The 23,093-nt window shown below is 42.2% G+C and overlaps 1 protein-coding gene across 1 annotated transcript in view; it reads right to left on the reverse strand.

The window, feature by feature from the left end:
• Positions 1-16,560, reverse strand: part of USP49 (ubiquitin specific peptidase 49) — a 37,684-nt gene extending 21,124 nt beyond the window's left edge. The window contains exon 1 of the mRNA XM_075264292.1: positions 16,428-16,560. The gene's annotated coding sequence lies outside the window, so the exon portion shown is untranslated. The remainder of the gene's footprint in view (positions 1-16,427) is intronic.
• Between the last annotated feature and the right edge of the window lie 6,533 nt (positions 16,561-23,093).

Raw genomic sequence — 23,093 nt, forward strand, 5'->3', positions numbered from 1 at the left:
TAAGACGCCCCCTAGACAAGCTGTGCGGGCCGGTCTGAATCAGTCAGAAGGCCGGATATGGCCCACGGGCCAGGCTTTGCCCAAGTCTGATCTATATGGAAATTTCACAACAACTAATTGACCCGACTTTCGATTATGGTTATTTTTCAAGTAATTGCCCAGCCCTAGACTCACAGTCACATCACCAAATCTGCATTACTTTCTGCAAAAGCATATAATGCAGTATTTCATGACACAGACAGTTGATGCAGCAACAGGAGAGGACCAGGAAAAATGTCTCAAGCTAAGGCTCCACATAGCGGGCCGCAGCGAAAAAGCCTCCAATGGAGAGAGACAGCAACTGAGCCAAAATTTACATAATAGATGCAGGGTGCAAAGCATTTTGCATCATATCCTCAAGATACTTTTCAACCAAAAACACCTACAAACAACCACAGCATTCCAAGAGATTTAATACAGCATAAAGTTACTGAAAACCAAACCTACTTATTGCTCTTCCTAGTGGTTCAGACTAAAGGGAATAATAGAATTACAGTGCCTACAAGTAGTATTCAACCCCCTGCAGATTTAGCAGGTTTACACATTCGGAATTAACTTCAGCCTGGAAGATCAGCCTGGAAGTGTGAAATGCACTGCAGCAAAAAAGAATGTTATTTCTTTGTTTCATTTTTTTTTTAAATTGTGAAAAGTTTATTCAGAGGGTCATTTATTATTCAACCCCTCAAACCACCAGAATTCTGTTTGGTTCCCCTAAAGTATTAAGAAGTAGTTCAGGCACAAAGAACAATGAGCTTCACATGTTTGGATTAATTATCTCTTTTTCCAGCCTTTTCTGACTATTTAAGACCCTCCCCAAACTTGTGAACAGCACTCATACATGGTCAACATGGAAAAGACAAAGGAGCATTCCAAGGCCATCAGAGACAAGATCGTGGAGGGTCACAAGGCTGGCAAGGGGTACAAAACCCTTTCCAAGGAGTTGGGCCTACCTGTCTCCACTGTTGGGAGCATCATCCGGAAGTGGAAGGCTTATGGAACTACTGTTAGCCTTCCACGGCCTGGACAGCCTTTGAAAGTTTCCTCCCGTGCAGAGGCCAGGCTTGTCCGAAGAGTCAAGGCTAACCCAAGGACAACAAGGAAGGAGCTCCGGGAAGATCTCATGGCAGTGGGGACATTGGTTTCAGTCAATACCATAAGTAACGTACTCCACCGCAATGGTCTCCATTCCAGACGAGCCCGTAAGGTACCTTTACTTTCAAAGCGTCATGTCAAGGCTCGTCTACAGTTTGCTCATGATCACTTGGAGGACTCTGAGACAGACTGGTTCAAGGTTCTCTGGTCTGATGAGACCAAGATCGAGATCTTTGGTGCCAACCACACACGTGATGTTTGGAGACTGGATGGCACTGCATACGACCCCAAGAATACCATCCCTACAGTCAAGCATGGTGGTGGCAGCATCATGCTGTGGGGCTGCTTCTCAGCCAAGGGGCCTGGCCATCTGGTCCGCATCCATGGGAAGATGGATAGCACGGCCTACCTGGAGATTTTGGCCAAGAACCTCCGCTCCTCCATCAAGGATCTTAAGATGGGTCGTCATTTCATCTTCCAACAAGACAACAACCCAAAGCACACAGCCAAGAAAACCAAGGCCTGGTTCAAGAGGGAAAAAATCAAGGTGTTGCAGTGGCCTAGTCAGTCTCCTGACCTTAATCCAATTGAAAACTTGTGGAAGGAGCTCAAGATTAAAGTCCACATGAGACACCCAAAGAACCTAGATAACTTGGAGAAGATCTGCATGGAGGAGTGGGCCAAGATAACTCCAGAGACCTGTGCCGGCCTGATCAGGTCTTATAAAAGATGATTATTAGCTGTAATTGCAAACAAGGGTTATTCCACAAAATATTAAACCTAGGGGTTGAATAATAATTGACCCACACTTTTATGTTTAAAATTTATTAAAATTTAACTGAGCAACACAACTTTTTGGATTGTAAGATTTATGCATCTGTTAATAAATCCTGCTCTTGTTTGAAGGCTCTAACTTATTTGCATCTTATCAAACCTTCTAAATCTGCAGGGGGTTGAATACTACTTGTAGGCACTGTAAGTCACAATTTGAATTCACCCCATGACTAGGGCCCATACATGGCTGATTTCTTATAGAAGTCTCTTTGATTGAAGATCACTTCCTTTCATGTAAATGCGAGTTTTTTGGCAGCACACATATGGATTTCTGAAAACGCATTTCTTGTGAATGGGACAATGGCAAAATAAATTAAACTAACAAAATTGCCACATATGAATACATCATATTTGGTTTGGTAGTGACATGTATGAATGACCACCATGGGTTTCTGATATGTCTGGAAAGTGCAGTTAAAGCTTCTACACCTAAGTAACATTACAGAAATAGATAATTATAATTTTACAGTTAATCCAAGTCTATCATAGCATGAGATCACAAAGCCAAGTTATACAAAAGATCTATACAATTATAAAGCAAACAAAAAAATAAAATAAAATAAATAAGGGCAGGGGTCTAGCGGTTTATTAAAATACCGGTAACCCGATCAGCATTCAGCAGAGTAGTCCAGGAAACCAAACAAAATCTACTTTAAAACAATTTTTCATTTTAATTTATTAGAATACTCAAATTGAACATCATATGCATTCAGAAGCTGTAGCATCAGGTGTTTGACTTGCTAGCAGGAATACTAAGGAGCGACAAGTCTGGAATTATGTGGAGTGTAACTGGGGAAAGAGAGGGAGGAGAAAATACTAAAAAGTCTGCCTTCGGTTACCATAGCAACAGTAGCTCGTTCAGTGCTGCATCTTTTCAGTCTCTACACGTGGGACAAGAATATTGGATCCAGCTGAGTTCATAGGACTAGCAGTTTAACATTAGTACATGAAACCGCAGCAAAAGTCCAGGGACACACTTGGTAAAATCATCATGTGAAACGCTCCACAAATTCAAGAATACCTTAGATGTGCCCAGACAGAAATGACTCTAGTAGAGTAGGCCTCGGTTTAATCAAATCCCTTCCACAAGAAGCATAACAAGCCCACAGTGCAAAGTCACATTTTTGCTGTGTGGGACCCTACCCCAAGAAAGATCACAATCTCAGCTCCTCTGTAGTAAAACTCATTTTTATGCAGATGAAGAAACTTTGTTTGCTCTTTTTCAGTGATCAGTTTGAAAAGAATTGCAATGCAAGGATAAACATATCCATCAACCCAGGACAGGAAAGTTTATTAAATGGAATTTCTTTGGAGAAAAAAAAAAAAAAAAAAAGGAATTATCCTCGTGAATTTGCTTTCCTGGAGGGTCTCTGCTGTCCTAGGTCCTGGAGAATTACCAGAAAAACTGAAAGAGGAATGGACTACTGCCGATAACACTTTAGGACACAATAAAGGATCATAAACAGAATATAAATCTAATCTCTATTGTTTTACCAATAACATTTCTCAACCTGTGTCAAGTGTACCAAAGAGATTATGCCATGCAGTCTCTGTGGCTTAGAACTACCACCCCCCCTCAAGCATGGCAGCCAACTTTAGAAGTGTGATGATGGAGGCACGTGTGATAGTTATAATCACTCTGCTGCCCACTTCCTCTCTCCTCCAGGTGATGAGTGCTTTTTCTGCCCAGACAGACAGATATGACTCTGGTAGAGAAGGCTTCGATTTTCCCTAGAACAGTATTGGACTGGGATGTCTAGGGCTCACTAGTAGAACTGTTTCAAGGGCCCTTGACCAGGACCCCTGCTTTACCGAGACAGTGCGACTACAGGTAATAACAACGCCATGCTGCTCACCCACCATACGATGAGTACTACCTAAACTAACCACTACAAACTGTATGGCAAGTGAACAGCAGGGCTCCTGGAAAGGTTACCATTACCTGTAACCGCACTGTCCTATAAAAGCTGTTCTGGCTGTTGTTCCCCTCAGATATTAGTGGCCAATCCTAAGGACTGGCCATCAATATTAGAAACATGGATAAATCTATTAAAGAGGTTGTCCAGGAATTGGAGCATACCATGTGTTTTGGGGGTTTTTTTGGCGGTGTCCTCCCAGCGTGGTCTGGTCCTGCAGTTCTGCTGGTAGTCACATACAGGACTGGACCGCTCTGAGAGATACTGGGTACAGGAGACTATGCTTGTGTGCTGATGGCCATGCGGAGAAAAAAGTACTTCATGAACTACTTTCCTCTCCGCATGACTCGTACGGAAAACGGACCCCATTATAATCTATGAGGTGCGTGTGCTTTCATTACTCACCACTTGTCAATGCATTCGGTATTCCGCTCGGGGGGGTCCCCAGGCAGACTGCCCGAACGTAATACCGAACGCAGATGTGAACCAGGCCTTTCACATAAACCATATATCTACACATATACATTCATACATAATATATACATCAGCGCAGCACCTGGGATGTAAACAATACTGGGACAGATTACATGCTCCATAGTGAACCCCACACAGGATTACATGCTCCATAGTGGCACCTAAATAGTATTATGTGCTCCACTGTCGTCCCCGCACAGTATTATATTCTCCACAGTGACCCCCACACAGAATTGTGATAATATCCTAGTCAGCTAAAGGACCTTTGATGACATCGTAGAATTTAGCATCTACCGCAGTTAGAGACCCGAAGCAGATGCTCATCTCAGGCTAGGTGAGTAAAAGTGTTTTGTTTTTTCTTCTTTCACCTACCCTGGACTGAAATTTAATGGAAAGGTGCCCCAGAAAACCCTGCATCTGCTAATGTCCTTCACTCCCGATGAGTGCTGCAGGGGCCAGTTTGGGATGGTCAGGTACCCGACTGGACCTCTGAACATCCCAGTCGGGCCCCTGACCAATGCATTTGCATAATGACTACTAACAGTCAGACTCGGGGCCCACCGGTTCTCTGGTGGGTCAGTCTGACCCTGCCCTAGAAGACTATATATTACCATCTCAGTGTGTTATGACCTGGCTAGAGCAATCTAAAATCTTTGGTCACTTAGAAATATATAAAAAAAAAAAAAAAACACACACACAACACACACCCCAAGGAAACTGTTCAATGCATGGCAAGATTATGCAATTTACATTCAGTTTTGGAACAGAAGAATTGCTTTATTTCTGGTAACACAATCTTGGGGGAAGAAAGTAAGGTCTGATCATATCTCTATTCTCCCAGCCCCTTCCCGCTCTATGCCATACTATTAGATCATGCTCATGCTATGTTCACATTTGCACCAGACATCCACCCATTCAAAAAACAATCTTTTTCTTAAACAACAACAAAAAAAAACCCTGTTATACAGCACATACCATAATCCGTCTTTTTTGACAGATTGGTCAAAGGGTATTTGTCCAACTGTCCATTTGTGGAAAATCTGGTCTCCTTCCCCCATTTAACCTCATTCTTTGAATGCGTAGAGAAGAATGAAGTGGAAAAACAGATTGCAAAATGGACACAAAAGGTTTACTATCCATTGGTAATCAGCTTGTGTCAGTCTTCCATAGACCTCAAAGTTTTGAAAAAAAATATATAAATATATTAGTTTTTATTTTCTATGATCTTTCAACGGATCAAAGAAACTGATTAAAGGCAGAGACACAGATGTGAACCCAGCCTAAGCTTATATTTAACGCTCAGAGCTGTTATAGTATGGCACTTTCATTCCACAGCCAGCTACTGGAGTCAGAATCCACTCCAGCGGCCTAAACCCTCAGACCTCATGATCAATAGCGATCATTGCTTCTGGGTGGTTAAGAGTAAATTTAAAAAAAAAATAAAATAAAATACTGCAATGTGCAAACTAATGTATTTTGTTCACCTCACCTCCCTCAAAAATTTATGTTTAGCACAAAATTGCAGTTTGCAAATAGTTTACTTTCGAAAGTGTCAATTTTGTAAAAGCTGTAAGACAAAATTAATATAAATATGGTATCACAATGGCCTGCTGGACAGGTAAAAACAAAATGCAACAAGATTAGATGATTTTTTTTTTTCTTCAAACGGACACCCAAAATCGTTAATAAGCGCTTATCAAAACATTTTATGAACCCAAAAATGGTGTCAACTGAGAGTACAACACACATAAAAAATAAGCCCTTGCATAGCTATGTCAAGAGAAAAATAAAATATGATCTTCAGAAGATGGAAAGTATGAAAAAAGTCAGAGCACTGACACCAAAACTACTGGGCATCATTAAAAAGTTAAATTAAAAGTCCAGAGGAAATAGTAATTATAATGGGGCTGAGAGCAAGGTCTTTACACTGACGTAATGGGTCAGGATATGGAAATATACCAATGACCGGTTACATCATCAGAAAGGTTAAAAAAAAAAAATAATATAGGTAGGCCACATGACCTACATATATCACTGAAAAACTATAGAATATGGGTAAAAGAAAAAAAAAAAAAAAAAGAATATATTAGAAAGTTGGAGGGGAAGTGTCAGGAATTGTCAATTTATCGTGGACAACCCCTTTAAACCAACATATGGCTCTGTGAATTGGGAGGTTGGGAAGGGGGACACAGCATTTTTGGAAGTAGGGAGTACAACAAAAAGTGGCAGCATTACAAATACATCACATTAAAGGTCGCACCATAATAATTATCCTATAAAATAATTTATAGCATTGAAAATAAATAGGTAGGATCCTCTGTATCTATTCAACGTTGGTCTTGCTATGTAATAACAGCATGCCATAGTATTCTGTATGCATGCAATTATAGAATAACTGTATTTGTTTTACCATGTCAGGTTCCATAAAATAAGATGGTGCTTTATAAGACTAATAGCAGTTAGTAATTAGACACACTGTGTAATGCTCGCTGTCTAGGGCCTGCAGGAGCCAGAAGAACAAGTAGGCCCAAGGTGTCAGTGAGGGACACTGAATCACTGAAGTAGTCAGTAGCTAGGCAGCTGAGGATTTATTTTGTACTTGCTGTTTAACTGTGAAAAGTGTAAAGGTGGCTGAGGTCAGTTTTGAGGGGGTTTATGATATGCTAACCATCTTGATGAAGAGACTGTGATCTTGTGAGCTAACATTACCCACAAGTCATCATAATACCTAGAAGTCATAACATCACAAAAAGTCAATCAGGCTTTAACACTTTTCCTGCCAAGGGCTTATATCATATCATATATATGTCCTGCAGAAGGCACCTCAGTAGCCATAGAATAAGTCCTTACTACTAATGCCGATTTCGCAGGATTAAAAAGGGCCATCAAGGAAATATTGCCATTTTCTTCATCTCATTCCTCTTGAAGAATTCCCACCCACAGGGAGGGAGGGAGAGGGAGAGAGAGAGAGAGAGAGAGAGAGAAAATATGGGGGAGGGGGGGGGGGGGAGTATATATTGCAATCACTTTATTGGCTGCGGTGTGATACCATTATAGTTGAGTTTCTAATATACATCTTGTAAGTCATCGCATAGGATTTCTGCCACTGCTCTCCTGTGAAACAGCAGTCCAATTCCCGCTCACAGATCCTAGTAAAAGTAGACCCTTCATTCCAGCTCAGTAACTGGTAGAAGATTTTGGTATCTCTTGTTTAAAAAAAAAAAAAAGATTCTAAGCACCATAATAGCCCTTACAGAACCAGAACAATTCTCAAGTAAGGGTGCATTCACACTTTGGATATGCTCAGCTCATTCTGAGCGTAAAACACGTTCACAATCAGCGTGTACAAAGCAGATCCCATTCATTTCAATGGGAGCGGGCATACGTGCGCTCCCCATAGAAGTGAATGGGCTGCTTTTTTCCCTATTGGTTTCAATGTGATACGCGCGTATCACATTGAAACCAATAGGGGAAAAAGCAGCCCATTCATTTCAATGGGGAGCGCTCGTATGCCGGCTGCCATTGAAACGAATGGGATCTGCTTTGTACACGCTGATTGTGAACGTGTTTTACTTTCAGAATCAGCTCAGCGTATACTTAGTGTGAATGCACCCTAAAAATGCTGTTCAGAATAGAGATATGCAGGTCTCAAACCTTGAGAGCTCCTGTGGATCCTCAGAAATGGAGCTTTAAAGAGTCTTTCCCACGTATTGCCATAATCTCCATACAGCACGGAGGAGGAAAAGGAGCAATGGAGATGCAGACTGAACAGAAAACGAAAAGTCATAATTGTCTGTGCATAAACGGCATGTGACCTCAGAGGAAGAGGTGGCAGAGACTTCTGTTCATGTTATTACCTCTTCTATCAGAGAGCATACTATACTTTAGCTTTGACTGTCTGTTGTACCCCTCTAAGCATAATCAGAGGGGGTATTATTCTGTAATACCCCTCTGAACACAATCATTTTTCAGTGCTGTGACCTAGCAATCAGATTGCAGTGCCAAGAGAGTTGCACAAACACTTACACAAAATCATCAATTAGTTTACATTTGACAATGTCCCTATCCAGGCCATTCCTGATCATTACAGAGTAAAATATGCAGACAGCCTCTCTAGCAATTACAATTATCACTGGAGATGAGCATATAAAACATTTCTGACAGGCAGAATTGTTACATAACATTTTCACCCAATGACTCAAACACAAAAAAAAAAAAAAAAGAAGAAGAAAAACCAAGACAAAAAAGGACGTATAAGCGGGCGTTTATATTTGTACCCATCGCACAGACATAATACCCAGACTTCCTGTGGGTCATCAAGTCTAGAATTACGTCTGACGCTAGGTTCACACCTGCGTTCAGCACTCCGTTCTGTGCTTTCTGTCTTCTGCATGCAAGAAGACGGAAAGCACAGACCGGGTCCAGCCGTGAGCAGCGGTGAGTGTTTTATGCTCTCCGCCGCGAAAACTTTTTTTTAAAATCCGGACACAGAGTACTGCATGTCCAACTGTGTCCGGATTAAAAAACCCGGTTTCGCGGCAGAGAGCATAAAACGCTCACCACCGCACACCTTTCTCACCCATTCAAATGAATTGGTGAGAGTCCTGCAGGTTTCCGTCTCCTGCTCTGTTTTATGCAGGAAACGGAAACCTGCAGAACGGACACCTGGGCGCAGATGTGAACGAGCCCTAACTGCGGTAAATAGGAACTGCGGGAAATTCAGGAGTCGCATCCATAATATGTGAGAAATAAAGTGCCCATATCATGCCAAACTGAAACCAGCCCTACTTCTCACATTAGTTAGATATAGAGATTTTAACCTTAATAAATTATAATTTTTATAGGGGACTTCAAAATTATATTCATGCACAAAATTGGCTGAAGCATTTCTTTAAAGGGATTCTATTATTATTATAATCCCATTTTTAACTAAGCCCACGTCTGAGTAGCCTTAAGAAAGGCTATTTTTCCTCACCTTTAGAAGTCTTCTCCGCGCTGCCGTTCGGTAGATATCCCGGTTTTCGTAGTTATGCTAATGTGTCTCCAGACAGCAAAGTGGTTGTCCCCTGTGCAGCTTGAAAACTCTCCAGCGCCGTTTCCATCTTCTTCTCCCGCGTCACCATCACGTCTTCATCCAAAAGCTCTGACTGCACAAGTTTGTCAGCCATTTTCCTGTGGCCTCTTCCGTTCGCCACAGGAAAATGCCGACGGACCTGCGCAGTCCATGACAGTGACGCAGGAGAAGAGGTGGAGAAGATGATGGAGGTGGCGCTGGAGTGTTCAAACAGCACAGGGGACCCCCCCCTTTGCTATCTGGAGACTCATTAGCATAATGACGAAAAAATTTTTAGCACAGTTTTTGTGCTGAAAAAGCCCCCCTCGGCTTATACTCGGGTCAAGCAAAAAATGACAAGCCGCAGTAGTAATGTATAGAATCTCCCATAAAATAGTGAAAAAAAGAAGCTTTAAAAAAAATCTATAATAAAAAAGTAAAGTAAATGAAAGTTCTAAATCACTCCTTTCCCTAGAATACATATAAAAGTAAAAAATTACTGCGAAACACATTCACATTAGGTATCCCTGTATCTGAAAGTGCCCAGTCTACTGAATATAGGGTATCTACAGTGCTCCTGTTCCATCGGGAAGGGGTTAATAGGAGCACTGAAGATACTCTATATTTAGCCAGGCTGAATTCCAAGTGGGGGGGGAAACAACAACAAACAAAACAAAAAAAGAAACAAAACAAAAACAAAACACAAAAAAATAGTCCTCAAGCTCAGGGAAGGAGCAGACAGACAACCAAAACACCCACTCCCCTTCCCCAGCAACTACTGCACCCAAAAACTCCGACCATTTTAATTTTTGAAATTTTCCAGCAGCTGTTGCATTTCCCCCCTTGGCTTATACTCGAGTCAATAAGTTTTCCCAGTTTTTTTGTGGTAAAATTAGGGGCCTCGGCTTATATTCGGGTCGGCTTATAATCGAGTATATACAGTATCTGCATTTGTCACAAAGGTGGACGTTGGTATGGATAACCTATTGAGACATGTAATCCACAGATTGTCCATTTTCAAAAAATATATAGGATTTTTGGCTACACTTGCTTATTACATGTGTAATCCCTATATCTTCTAGGTTGATAGTTCAACATTTCCAGTTTAAAACTGGGGCCCACTGCAAAAAATATCCGTGGCATTTTACAGTCACAGCAAAGTGGATCTGGAGATAATATCTCTCCTAGAGGGCAGCAAGCAGAGGCACTGTTTCCCTATTTACATCTATCACTTGTATTTCCATGGTTTTAACAAGCCCTCCAGATGTCACCCTAACTCGCAACATGGAATGCAGAACATTATATACTACAACGTGATTTTCTCCTGTTCTCATGCACCCGTCTCTACATTAATGCTTAATATTTGATGTGTTATGATGATACTTGACATATGATGTTACTAAAGCACAGGATATTTCCAAAGTAGACTTCTCAAGTGATTTTTTTTTTTCTCTTTTTAACAGGACATTGGCTCTGAACTCAGCACCCGTGACTATGAAAGATTCCAAGAAATTAATTTCTCATCAGCTACACTGCAGCACCTTGGCGGAATACTAAATGGCATCCCTTGTGGAATACGATCACACCTGAGACCAACTTTCTTTCAGGATAACCCAGAATATTGCAACAAGTTCAAAGCTACTCTCGACAAGTGCTCGCTAGATCTCATCCTCCTCTCAATACAACATCTTCAGTCACCTATAAAGAGTCTGACACAGAAGATTAAAACTTCTTAACAAACTGTTCCAAATAACAAGTGTTCTTAAACTAAAGAGAAGATTGACAAAACTTAACAAATATCGTAAGTTTACCAAACAAACAAAAAGACAGATTTTTACACAATGCCTAAGATTATCAACATGAACGGATCTACAAATGGTGCAATCCCACCTTGTATCCAAATAGTCCAATGAGACAACGGGGTTCCTGCAACAGACAGGGCTATACCAGCAACAGTTCCAGACACCATCCAAGCTCTCAAAGAAACTACAAAAAAACGAGGTGGAAACATTTTTGCAGAGATTTCCTCTGCGTACTCACTGCTCCTATTATACCTATAGCCGTGGTTCTTAACCTTGTTGAGGTACCGAACCCACAGTTTCATATGCACATTCACCGAACCCTTCTTTAGTGATAAATCAAATATGAGTTATTTCCAAATTCAAGACATAGGTATATGTTATTTTACTGGTACACAAAATGAACCGAGGCATATGGCCTAGGGTTCGATCGAAACCTGGTTAAGAACCACTGACCTATATGGAAAACACCAGAGTATCCGCAGGTATAATCGGAATGCTGAGATTAACAAAAACTCAACTTTGCACCTGTTGAGCTCTTATTTTTTAGTTGGTGCGGTGCATTTAACGCTTAATTTGGTGTACACTTTTTTTTTTTGAACACTTTAAATCAAAATTGCATGATGCTAGTTGTTAGTGTACAGTAGCAAGTGGAATTCTGACAATGCTGCAGGTGACTACTTTCATAAAATATATAGTTATGTTTTTTAAATGTTGTAATTTAGGTTTTATTTGAACATCTCAAAAGTGTGTTAGCCAGGACAATTAACATCGATGCAAAATGTCTAAAAACCCCTGGCAGCAAAAGGGTTAAAGGGCAACTATACTTTCTGCCAACTTTTTATTTTCTGGCACCATTTGTGTTATTAAGTGTTTTAGAATAAACATTATGGCCCCTTCTATGAAATTTTGCATTATTTTCACCCTTTCCCTTGCTTTTCTATGTACGGAGTACAGGCTTTGTGAAGCAAAGAAAATTTGAAAATGAAGAAGGTCACTTCAAACTGCTATATCTCAGCTGCACATAAATATGCCAGTGCCAACTGCGTACTCAACCATTCATATCTCTGCATCCTTACTGTCCGATAAAAGCTCAGAATCCTCTTTCATAGGACACCAAAAGCAAGTTTCTATGTTTTAGATTGTCTGAGATATAGAAGCTTGAAGGGACCCTTCACATCTTCATTTTCCCTTAACTTCACAGTCCCATATTCCATACACAATGAGAAGCAGGGGAATGGTCTTAATAGAGAAGCAAAGGAAAGGAAAAAAAAAAATGCAGAATTTGATACAAAAATGAATGAATGATCCAAATACTTCCAGAAAAATCAACACACCCACTTACAGCTACAGGAACATTGTTGGAGGGGAAAAAATCCAACCTGCCCGTGCTGCTGGCTAATTTCCAGATCCATAAAAAAAAAAAAGAAGAAAAAAAATCTGATTTTCTCTGTATTGTTTGTTGTGGTCACACAGGTATGTTTGTGCCCGTTACAGGCCCCAGTAGAGCTGCATCGGCATCTCGTTCATGATTAGGCCTAATCAGGAGTGATTCTTGACTCAGCCACAGAATCAGAGGGCATGCTGCTTTTTCCCGCTAGCTGAGGGACCCCCACTGAAATGAATGAGAGACGGTTTTTGCAGGATTTTGAGGCGGATTATTAGGTGTCAAAAATCCACCTGCAAAATACTCCGTGTGAACATACCCTAAGGGATGCTCTGATTTCAGTAGCATCATTTATGTGTGGGTATGGTGTAATTTTGTGAAAAATATGTTTTATTAGAGGACAATGTGTATATTTATGCTAAATCCAACTATAAGTAACATTTACAGTCACAAGTACTAAATATGTATATACACACACAGTATATATATTTATTTATATAATTTATTTATTTATAAAGTCCAAATACACTTGTTTGCTGCTTGGTATGAATTTTGCAGACATTTAATTACCGAGCTGAGAAGAGGAGTACATGAAATGAAAAAAGCAAACAAGCCAAGCACTCCTAGAGTACAGACACAGATTTATCTTGAAATCAGCTTAGAGCGGACATAGCTCAGTAACATGAAGGACTGCAAGCACTGACCTCACAATGTAACTAAAACTGCTTCACAAATTACACCATGTTCACACATAAGTGACAAGGGTAAGTCCAGGGCGTTGGTCACTACTTTATACTGCCCTCACGAAGAGTAGCATCAAAATGCCAACAGGCTCTCTCTAAAACCAACCATATAGGCCTCTTATGTAACCAAAACAGTTTGGACCCGTCACTGACTTCATAAAACTTCCGGAAGGGTCTTTATGATCTTTGGGTTGAATCTAGAATCGAAGGATTAAAATAAGGTATGTTTGGGCCTTGGAACCAGTAGATGGAACTGCCTCAGCTCTACACCCTCTGGATTTTTGGGGGTAGTGTGGTTCAAGTAAACACCAACTATAACTCTCCTAACTATAACCCGAACCTGTCCGGGTTGATGTGGACACAAAAGGTGGAGCCTCAACAATCACAGGAAGCAACGCCACCTACTGGGTCCACAACAGACCAGCACCTTATTTCAGCCTTATTTGAGCCATTCCAGAGCAATAATTGCAGTGCAGCATGGCATGCTATCCCACTGTTATTACTGAGTACTGCTGCCATGAATGTGGTAGAAGTAAAATGCAACCTCATCATGAAAACTAGAAGCCAAGATTTTGCAGCACATGACCCTGTACATCACATAGATAGTCAGCTTTATTATATATAATATATTATATTATATATATTATAATATATTAATATAGTTATTCTTTCTAGAGTCACCTCTTCCACCAAGTAAAAGCCACAAAATTATTAGACTGTTGGACACAAAGAAGACCTTTGAAGTCCTCTGTCACCCGCGATATTATATATCGCTGGAAAGCTGGCAGTGTGCTGAATTCACTGCACTGTCAGCTTTGACAGTATGTGAAGGCCAACCCTTCTGAGAGTGGCGATACATCTCCTGCACCTAGGCGCACATTGGGAAAAATGACAACGCGCATTGTCATCCTTCTAGTTGTATACAATACTGTGGGTTCCAGAGGACATGAAAGGTCCTCTTTAGGCCGTTGCCCCACGTGGCGTAAACACCGCAAATTGACTGCGGTGGGAAAAAAAAAAAAAAAAATCACAGCGTTATACAGTCACAGCAAAATGGATGGGATTCTATTGAATTCCATGCCCATGGTGTGGTTTTGGAAATTGCAGCATGTCAATTATACCTACATAAACGCTGGCGGTTTCCCTATAGATATAACTGAAACAGAAAGCCTGAAGAGGAAACCTCTGCAAACTTTCTGTCTAAAGCACTGCAGGGAGAACCGTGATGTGTTGCCACCATAGGTTTTCCCGCAGTGCTTTTTTGCTGCAGGACGCCACGTGAGGCCAGGGTTTTGGGTTTTTCTTTTAGGTCCTCAAAATAGGCCATAAATATATGATCTATAATGCTCCTGTTCCGATCATCTGTACAAACCAGCTTCATACACAGGTGTAAACAGCACGGGTCCAAATGCAGAACGCTCCATTGGCTGTGTAGCGATGTTGGTCCGTATCAATCATATAGTTATGGCCTATCCTGAAGATAGGCCATAAAAAAAAGAGGCCCAAACAACTCCTTTAAAATTAAACTAATTTAAATTTTTAACAATTTAGGGATAGGAAGATACGCCTCATCAGTGAGGGTTCTACTGCTGATCATAAAAACATGTGCCCTATGTACCGCTGTTAAAATGGAATCATGAAGGTGTCTATAGGGAGATGGCATTGTACTAGACTTCTTTTAGGGCTAGGTCACATGGGGCTAGTGACTGCATATTGTGGTCCTGATTTTGATGCTGGAAGTAAGGGGTGTACTGCATGGTGGTGCCCCTTTACACTGGGTTCACACCAGCGTCTGGACTCAGTTATCAGGTTTCCATCTTCTGCATGCAGAAGACGGAAAACTGTCAGGCCGAGTCCGGCTGTGAGCGCCGGTGAGTGTTTTATGCTCTCTGCGGCGAAACCGTTTTTTTTTTTTTTTTTTTTAAATCGGACACAGAGTACTGCATGTCCATGTAAAAAAACAAAAAAAAAACCGGTTTTGCCGCGGAAAGCATAAAACGCTCATGGCCCAACACTTTTCAAACCCATTCAAATGAATGGGTTGTAAAGATGCCAGAAGGTTTCCATCTCCTGCCCTGTTTTGTGCAGGAAACGGAAAACTGTGGAACGGAGTCCCGGGCGCAGATGTGAATGAGCCCTTACTTATACAAGAGCAGCCTGCACATAGAGGTCTGTGCACCCCATCAGTCTCTGAATGACCGCTCTAGAAGTTTTCTCCATTAGATACTAGAGCCATCCGCCAGAGCAGAGAGGAGCTGAGGAGTGTTCATAACAGAGAGCTCTAAGTACTTTACATGAAGGGGCCGCCTGGACACACTTGTGACACCATAGTATGACTATCACCCCAGGTAGGTTTACCCTTATCTCCTTGTTCTATATATATAGACCTAAGCACAGTGCAGCTACAGGCTTGTAACTTCATGCACCAGCTAAGCAACCAGCCTTCAATATATTTCTTCTAGGAAATCAGAAGAACTGCATAAAGAGCAACTCCTCAAAGAAAAAAAAACGCTTCACTCCAGATTCCTCCCAGCCCCCCTGAGCCAAGAAGACACCATGAACAGACTATAGTGATGTATGTGACAATCTAAGTCTTCCTAAGCAGATGGCAGAGGGGACAAAGGGACAATGACTGCCAGATCTAGTCTCAGGGCATAATAAGGAATTGCTATGTAAGTAATGGGAAGTGTAACCTGGCAAGTAACTTCTCAGGAACAGAAGAAAAAAATCCCCATACAAAAACCTCCAAACTCCCGGCACCTAGAGAAGAGAGTGCAGACTGCAGGTGGAAACGTGACTGGAGGCTCCTGATAATAATAGCGGCGGATACCGAGAGTGCAGTAACTAAGGCCAGAACAGGAGCATGAAGCCAACTACAACCACTGCGCCCTGTGCACACACTACAGACCTGCGTTCCCTCACGCATCAATCGCAAGCACAGCCATTGCTGCTTTCTATTATTTACATGTGCATGTATACATACAAGAACTGGGTATGTGCCTCCCCCGGTACCACCTCCTCCGGTTTCTCTGTGTGCTCCTCCCCCAGCCCCTTCATTATCCAGCACCCCGCCCCCTTTTGAACCGGTACCTGCTTTCCCGGTGTCCGCTCCTCCTCCTCCACGGTGTCTCCGCCTCATGTCTTCACCGCTCCCGCTCTTTATTCCGCCATTCGCGGCACGCTCGACCTGTCACCCACCGCCACCGCGCAAAGCCCCGCCCCCTGGCTCTATATACCATTATCCCACTGGCTCCCGCCCGCCGGCGCTCGTTCCTCCACTTGCTGTGATTGGCGCAGGCTGTAGCCACACACAAAGCGCTGCCTCCTTCCTCCACCACGTTCAGCGCACGCAGGCCGTGCTAGGAGTATTATTGTGGCTCTACGTAAACTACGTACCATGTGTGAGAAGAACTTGGCCGTAAAGTGTACCAGTGTTCGTGAATTCAGGCGTCTGTGGAAAGTGTGGTTGAGCAGTAAAAGGGTAAATAAGGTTGCAGGAAACAAAGAAGTCTTAAAGGTGCAGGGCCTAGGGGTGAATAGAATTCGGGGGCCAGTCTGTACGTGTGTACTACTATTGAAGCTCCAGAAAAAGAGACATACAACGTGTAATAAATGAGTTTGTGTGACTGTAATATCATTTTATACTGGTGAATAATCACCTCATAATACAATGTGCAGGCAGCAGTTGCATAGTTTCAGCCTTGACCACATTTAATCCCCCTATTAATGATAGAGGTAATTGTAAAATCATTCCGCTCCTTCCTGTTCTCTGGTTACAGAGCAGAGCCATGTCCAATAAGTGATCATTCATTAATGGCTTATGTCACCATTCTTCAGACAGCAGGGGAAAAGGCGGCTGTAGACGCGCGTCCTATCAGCACTGAAAAGCCTTACAAACTTCCAGCAGGACAGTACCCTTTGTATATGCTTCTATACGTCACATTTGCTATAGGCAAAACTTCTGTGGATGTTTCAAAGGATCCATGGCAGAAATCCAAGGTTGAAATTCAGATTCTGGCTGCGGATGGGCCAGAATATCTGCACATGGATTAGCCCCATCATGATTCAGAGGAGCTATCCTAACTTTCATTTATAATCCACGGCCATATCATTATATAACATATTTAATCCATCCCACAGTTAATGTACATGAAGAGGCCACCAGATCCATTACCTGTTGTTTCAACCACCCACTGATTTATCGCCCATAAGTAAGCAGAAAAATCATAGCGTCAGATACCGGTCCCAGAAATCCTTTATGCTGAAGTTAAGACCAATTATTAAATTGCACCTACACTTTGAAAACTTCTTTAGTTCAGAAATCAATGGTGTAGATGAAAATAGCAAACTTTGATATTACCTATTTCTCTTAGGCCTTCACATCTGCGTTCGACCCCCTAATGGAAACCTATATGCATTAAAAAGCGGAAAACACGCATCCCCCGTGGACTATAATGGGGTCCGTGTAGTTTCTGCATCAAACATGCAGAGAAAAAAGTCCTGCATTTTTACGAAAAACAGGATATTATGCTTATGTAAGTTAAAGGGATCCTATCATACAAACACATTTTTTTCTTAGTAACACATCGGAATAGCCTTAAGAAAGGCTATTCGTCTCCTACCTTTCGTTGTCTTCTCCGTGCCGCCGTTGCATAGGAATCCCGGTTCTTGTCGGTATGCAAATTAGTTCTCGTGGAGCAGTCAAACAGCACTGGGGGTGTCCCCAATGCTACCAGAGAACTCTCTCCGCCGCCTCCTCCATCTTCGTCCTGTGACAGTCCCAGGCACATTTTCAGATTTTCCAGTGATGTTCCGTTTTCCTGCTTTTGGAAACAGAACATCACTAATAGTAACCCTGACCCCATCATACTTACCTGTCTTCCTGTCCGGATCTTCTGGCCACAGAACATCTCTGCCACTTCAACTCTATTCCGCAGGAATGGGAGGCCAGCAAACGTCAAGAAGAAGAAGAAAAGCCTACTGTTTTACTAGCTTCCTACTTTCTCATATCTGTCTCTATGGCATTATTTTTAATTTAATAAACACATTTTATTGGAATGAATGTACTGGCTAGTTAGTTTCTTGTGTTGCTGTACAGTCATGGCCAAAAGTTTTGAGAATGATACAAATATTAATTTTTACAAAGTCTACTGCTTCAGTTTTCCTAATGGCAATTTGCATATACTCCAGAATGTTATAAAGAGTGATCAGCTTAACAGCAATTACTTGCAAAGTCAATATTTGCCTAGAAACTGAACTTTATCCCCCAAAACACATTTCAACATCATTGCAGCCCTGCCTTAAAAGGACCAGCTAACATCGTTTCAGTGATTGCTCCATTAACACAGGTGTGGGTGTTGATGAGGACAGGGCTGGATATCAGTCTGTCATGATTAAGTAAGAATGACACCACTGGACACTTTAAAAGGAGGCTGGTGCTTGGCATCATTGTTTCTCTTCTGGTTATCTCTAAAGAAACATGTGCAGTCATCATTGCACTGCAGAAAAATGGCCTAACAGGGAAGAGTATCGCAGCTAGAAAGATTGCACCTCAGTCAACAATCTATGGCATCATCAAGAACTTCAAGGATAGAGGTTCCATTGTTGGCAAAAAGGCTCCAGGGCGCCCAAGAAAGACCAGCAAGCGCCAGGACCGTCTCTTAAAAGTGTTTAAGCTGCGGGATCGGGATACCAGCAGTGCAGAGCTTGCTCAGGAATGGCAGCAGGCAGGTGTGAGTGCATCTGCACGCACTGTGAGGGGGAGACTCTTGGAGCAAGGCCTGGTCTCAAGGAGGACAGCAAAGAAGCCACTTCTCTCCAGAAAAAAACATCAGGGACAGACTGATATTCTGCAAAAGGTACAGGGAGTGGACTGCTGAGGACTGGGGTAAAGTCATTTTCTCTGATGAATCCCCTTTTCGATTGTTTGGGACATCTGGAAAACAGCTTATTCGGAGAAGACGAGGTGAGCGCTACCACCAGTCTTGTCTCATGCCAACTGTAAAGCATCCTGAAACCATTCATGTGTGGGGTTGCTTCTCAGCCAAGGGAATCGGCTTTCTCACAGTCTTGCCTAAAAACACAGCCATGAATAAAGAATGGTACCAGAATGTCCTCCAAGATCAACTTCTCCCAACTGTCCAAGAGCAGTTTGGCAATCAACAATGCCTTTTCCAGCATGATGGAGCACCTTGCCATAAAGCAAAGGCGATAACTAAATGGCTCAGGGAACAAAACATAGAGATTTTGGGTCCATGGCCTGAAAACTCCCCAGATCTTAATCTCATTGAGAACTTGTGGTCAATCATCAAGAGACGGGTGGACAAACAAAAACCTACAAATTCTGCCAAAATGCAAGCATTGATTGTGCAAGAATGGACTGCTATCAGTCAGGATTTGGTCCAGAAGCTGATTGAGAGCATGCCAGGGAGAATTGTAGAGGTCCTGAAGAAGAAGGGTCAACACTGCAAATATTGACTTGTTGCATTAACTCATTCTAACTGTCAATATAAGCTTTTGTTACTCATAATTTGATTGCAATTATATTTCTGTATGTGATAAAAACATCTGACAAACACACATAAAAACCAGAGGGCAGCAGATCATGTGAAAATATAAGATTTGTGTCATTCTCAAAACTTTTGGCCATGACCGTAGTCATCGCTACTCCTGGATGATTTTGGGGCATTTTTGTATTTGCCTGTGTCCTAGTGTTTTGCTATTGCCTGCTACTTATGTGGGGCAATTTCTATCCAAAAAAACAAAGTATAAATAATAAATTCATCCTCTATACTATGGGTAGGCAATAGTTTTTGTTTAATATGTCAATTTCAATTTAAAAAAAAATCAAAAGAGTTGGAGTTCCGCGCAATAAACGTAAGGGTGACTACCTCTATGCTAAAGTCATATACCACAAACTGGTGAACCCAGCCTCTCTGCTGCCTGAGGCAGACGATCAAATGACACCCCCCTCGACTGAATACTTTTTCAGACTCCCGAATATAATAACAGCAGTAGTGGGTTCGCGATCTTGGCCCGCTCACAGCTGTCCCCCATGTCCTACAGTAGAAGGGATAGCGGGGTGCAGCTATGAGTAGGCCCGGGGAGGTAGGTAAATAGGCCGCTACCTGCTGGGGATACTCCAGCAGACAGTGGCCTATTATAAAACAAAAAAAAGTTATTTGAGAACACCAAATTCCATACTATTTCCCTAGTGGCTCTTATGATTGGGAAGTGGGGTCACTTCTGGTGTATTTTCCATTGCAAGCTCTAAATCTGGGGTGTAACCCGATATACACTTGCATATCGTATACATTCTATTCTTACCGCAGTCTGTTTTGTCGTAAAGATATGGCGTCAAGGTGGCCGCCAATACAGTGGCAATCCGCTGTGCTGTCTGGATCTCTTCGTGGAATGCTGATTCCGCCTCTCAGGAGGTCATGGCTCTTCCCTTCTCTCAGGACAAATAGAGCTGGCTTTTTGAAAAAAGGCCTTAAAAAGCTCATCTCTGAGGCTACAGGGGGAAAAAGCTCTCTGCTCCCCTAGAGGCACCCTAAGCACCAACCTACCTCTTCCAGCCGTTCTTAATGTTTCCACTCCTTTCGGGGCTCCAGAGGACAGTCTTCCCTGAACTTCTGCTCTGAAATGTGCTCTTTCAAGCCCAGACCTGTCTGGCAGTCACACTCCAAGTCCTACAAGCCTTCCTATTCCAAGCCCTCCTCTGCGTGAAGGTATTTTCCCACTCAGGGCTGTTAGAGTTAAGGGGAAGTGTCTTCTTGCCTTCTGGGAGATCTGGTTTCCCTGCACTGACAATACCTGGGTCTGAGAGTTACTGTTGACCAGCTAGTAGATAGAGTTCTCCTCCTTTCCAAAAAGAAGATTTTTTTTTTCCACTTTACCTTCTTCCTAGGGGCCTTTCTTTAGGCCATCTCCTCTCTTCAGCGGCAGGACATCATTGTTCTTGTTCCCGCTTCCAGAGTTACTATTCCAACCTGTTCATGGATCCCAAGGACGGCTCTCTTTGCCCCATCCTAGATTTCCTGATCTGTGCCCCGGGTAAAGAGCTTCCGGTCCCGGTACCGTAGCTCTTTACACTCAGAAGGGTGTTCCTGACAGTCTGTCAGGTACGTCCTTCTCCACAGCAGCGCCTATTGCGCTGTACAGTGTGAGCGGGGAGGAACGCACCCTCCCCTCCTGATAATAGTCGTCTATGGACGAGCACTGTGAGCAGAGGAAGGAGGCGTTCCTCCCCGCACACACTGTACAGCGAGATAGGAGCTTCTTTGAAGAAGGACGTACCTGACTGACTGTCAGGAATGCCCTTCTGACGATGAAGAGCTACGGTACAGGGACTGGAAGCTCTTTACCTGGGGCACAGATCGGGAAAGCCGACAGTGCGCTGATACCTGCGGTGGGAAGGAATTAACATATCTGTTTTAAATCAATGGATTGATTGTATTTGTGGGACTATTTTGTAGTACGATATCCCAGAGAAAACTTTGATTCTGAAAGGAAACTAAAAGTAATGTGACAAATTTGTTTTGTACTGATTTATGCTGTGCACTCTACATATCTTTTGCATGGCCTTTAGACCGTACCTGACACAACCACTGCACCTATACCAGATTAAATTCCATTTATTTGCAACTGCCATAGGGATCTTAAGGGGGTTGTCCTATGAAGTAAAGTGAAAAGGACCTTTCCTGTGCTCCACATTCAACCTGACTGCATCCAGGCTGAATGTGAGTGGGAATGGTGATGATTGGCGCTCCCATTCCCTTCAACTGGAGTTGACGTACATCACTCTGTTATTTCCAGCACTCCAATTCACTTCAGTGGGAGCGTGGTAGATAGCAAAGTGCTGTACTTCGGCTATCTCTGGTGAAGTGAATGGGAGTGCCAACTGTCAAGAGTCCCACCCTCATTAAGCCTGGCTGCAGTCAGAATGGTTCCTAATTTTATACTGCCTAGTCTTAAGTTTATACCACTTATTTTGGGGCAATCTTAAAAATTATGCCCATTTAAAACACACTCCTTTTTAAGTCAGTAAATGTCAGCACTGACCTTGAATTCAGTGTAGAAGAGTTGCAGTCAGGCTGGGTAATGTGAAATGGACATGGCCTTTTGAAATGGCTCTTACACTCATGCCTTCCTATTTTTGACATCGTACAATGGCACACACTTATACACTGAACATAAAATACATTATATCTTACCTTTATAGCAATGAGAATTGTATATGTGTAATTTTAGACACCATACAAGCCTGAACCTTCACCAGGTGTTCTCAGTCACCAGACCTTCTTTCTGCACAGTCACAAAGGGCTGGTGGTTGCAACATGAGCTGAAGGCTGCCTTGCATATATAGTTGTTTGTTAGATGCAGCCAGAGACTATTTCTCCTATCAAAAAAAATCAAATAACCCAAAACTGTACCAATGAGTATGTCAATGAGTTATGGTTCTCACAAAATGGTGACAAAAAAATATGATTATTATTATTTTTTTAAATAGTGTGTTTGCATAAAAGTAGTATATCAGAATTATAAAATGATATATTTGCTGTAATCGTGCTGACTGGTGCATTACAGTATAAGGAAAATGTTCGTTCTTGTACCGTGTTAGCCAGTGGGTTGGAAATATTAAAAAAAAAAAAACAACTTTGATAGTCTTCAGTAGTTGATACCTTTTTAATGGCTAACTATTAATGCCCCCCCCCTTCCTGCTGGAATTCTAACCCTATGTGCCCTTTCTGTATA

Source organism: Leptodactylus fuscus, chromosome 2 (genome assembly GCF_031893055.1).
Source record: "Leptodactylus fuscus isolate aLepFus1 chromosome 2, aLepFus1.hap2, whole genome shotgun sequence".
NCBI lineage: Eukaryota > Metazoa > Chordata > Amphibia > Anura > Leptodactylidae > Leptodactylus > Leptodactylus fuscus.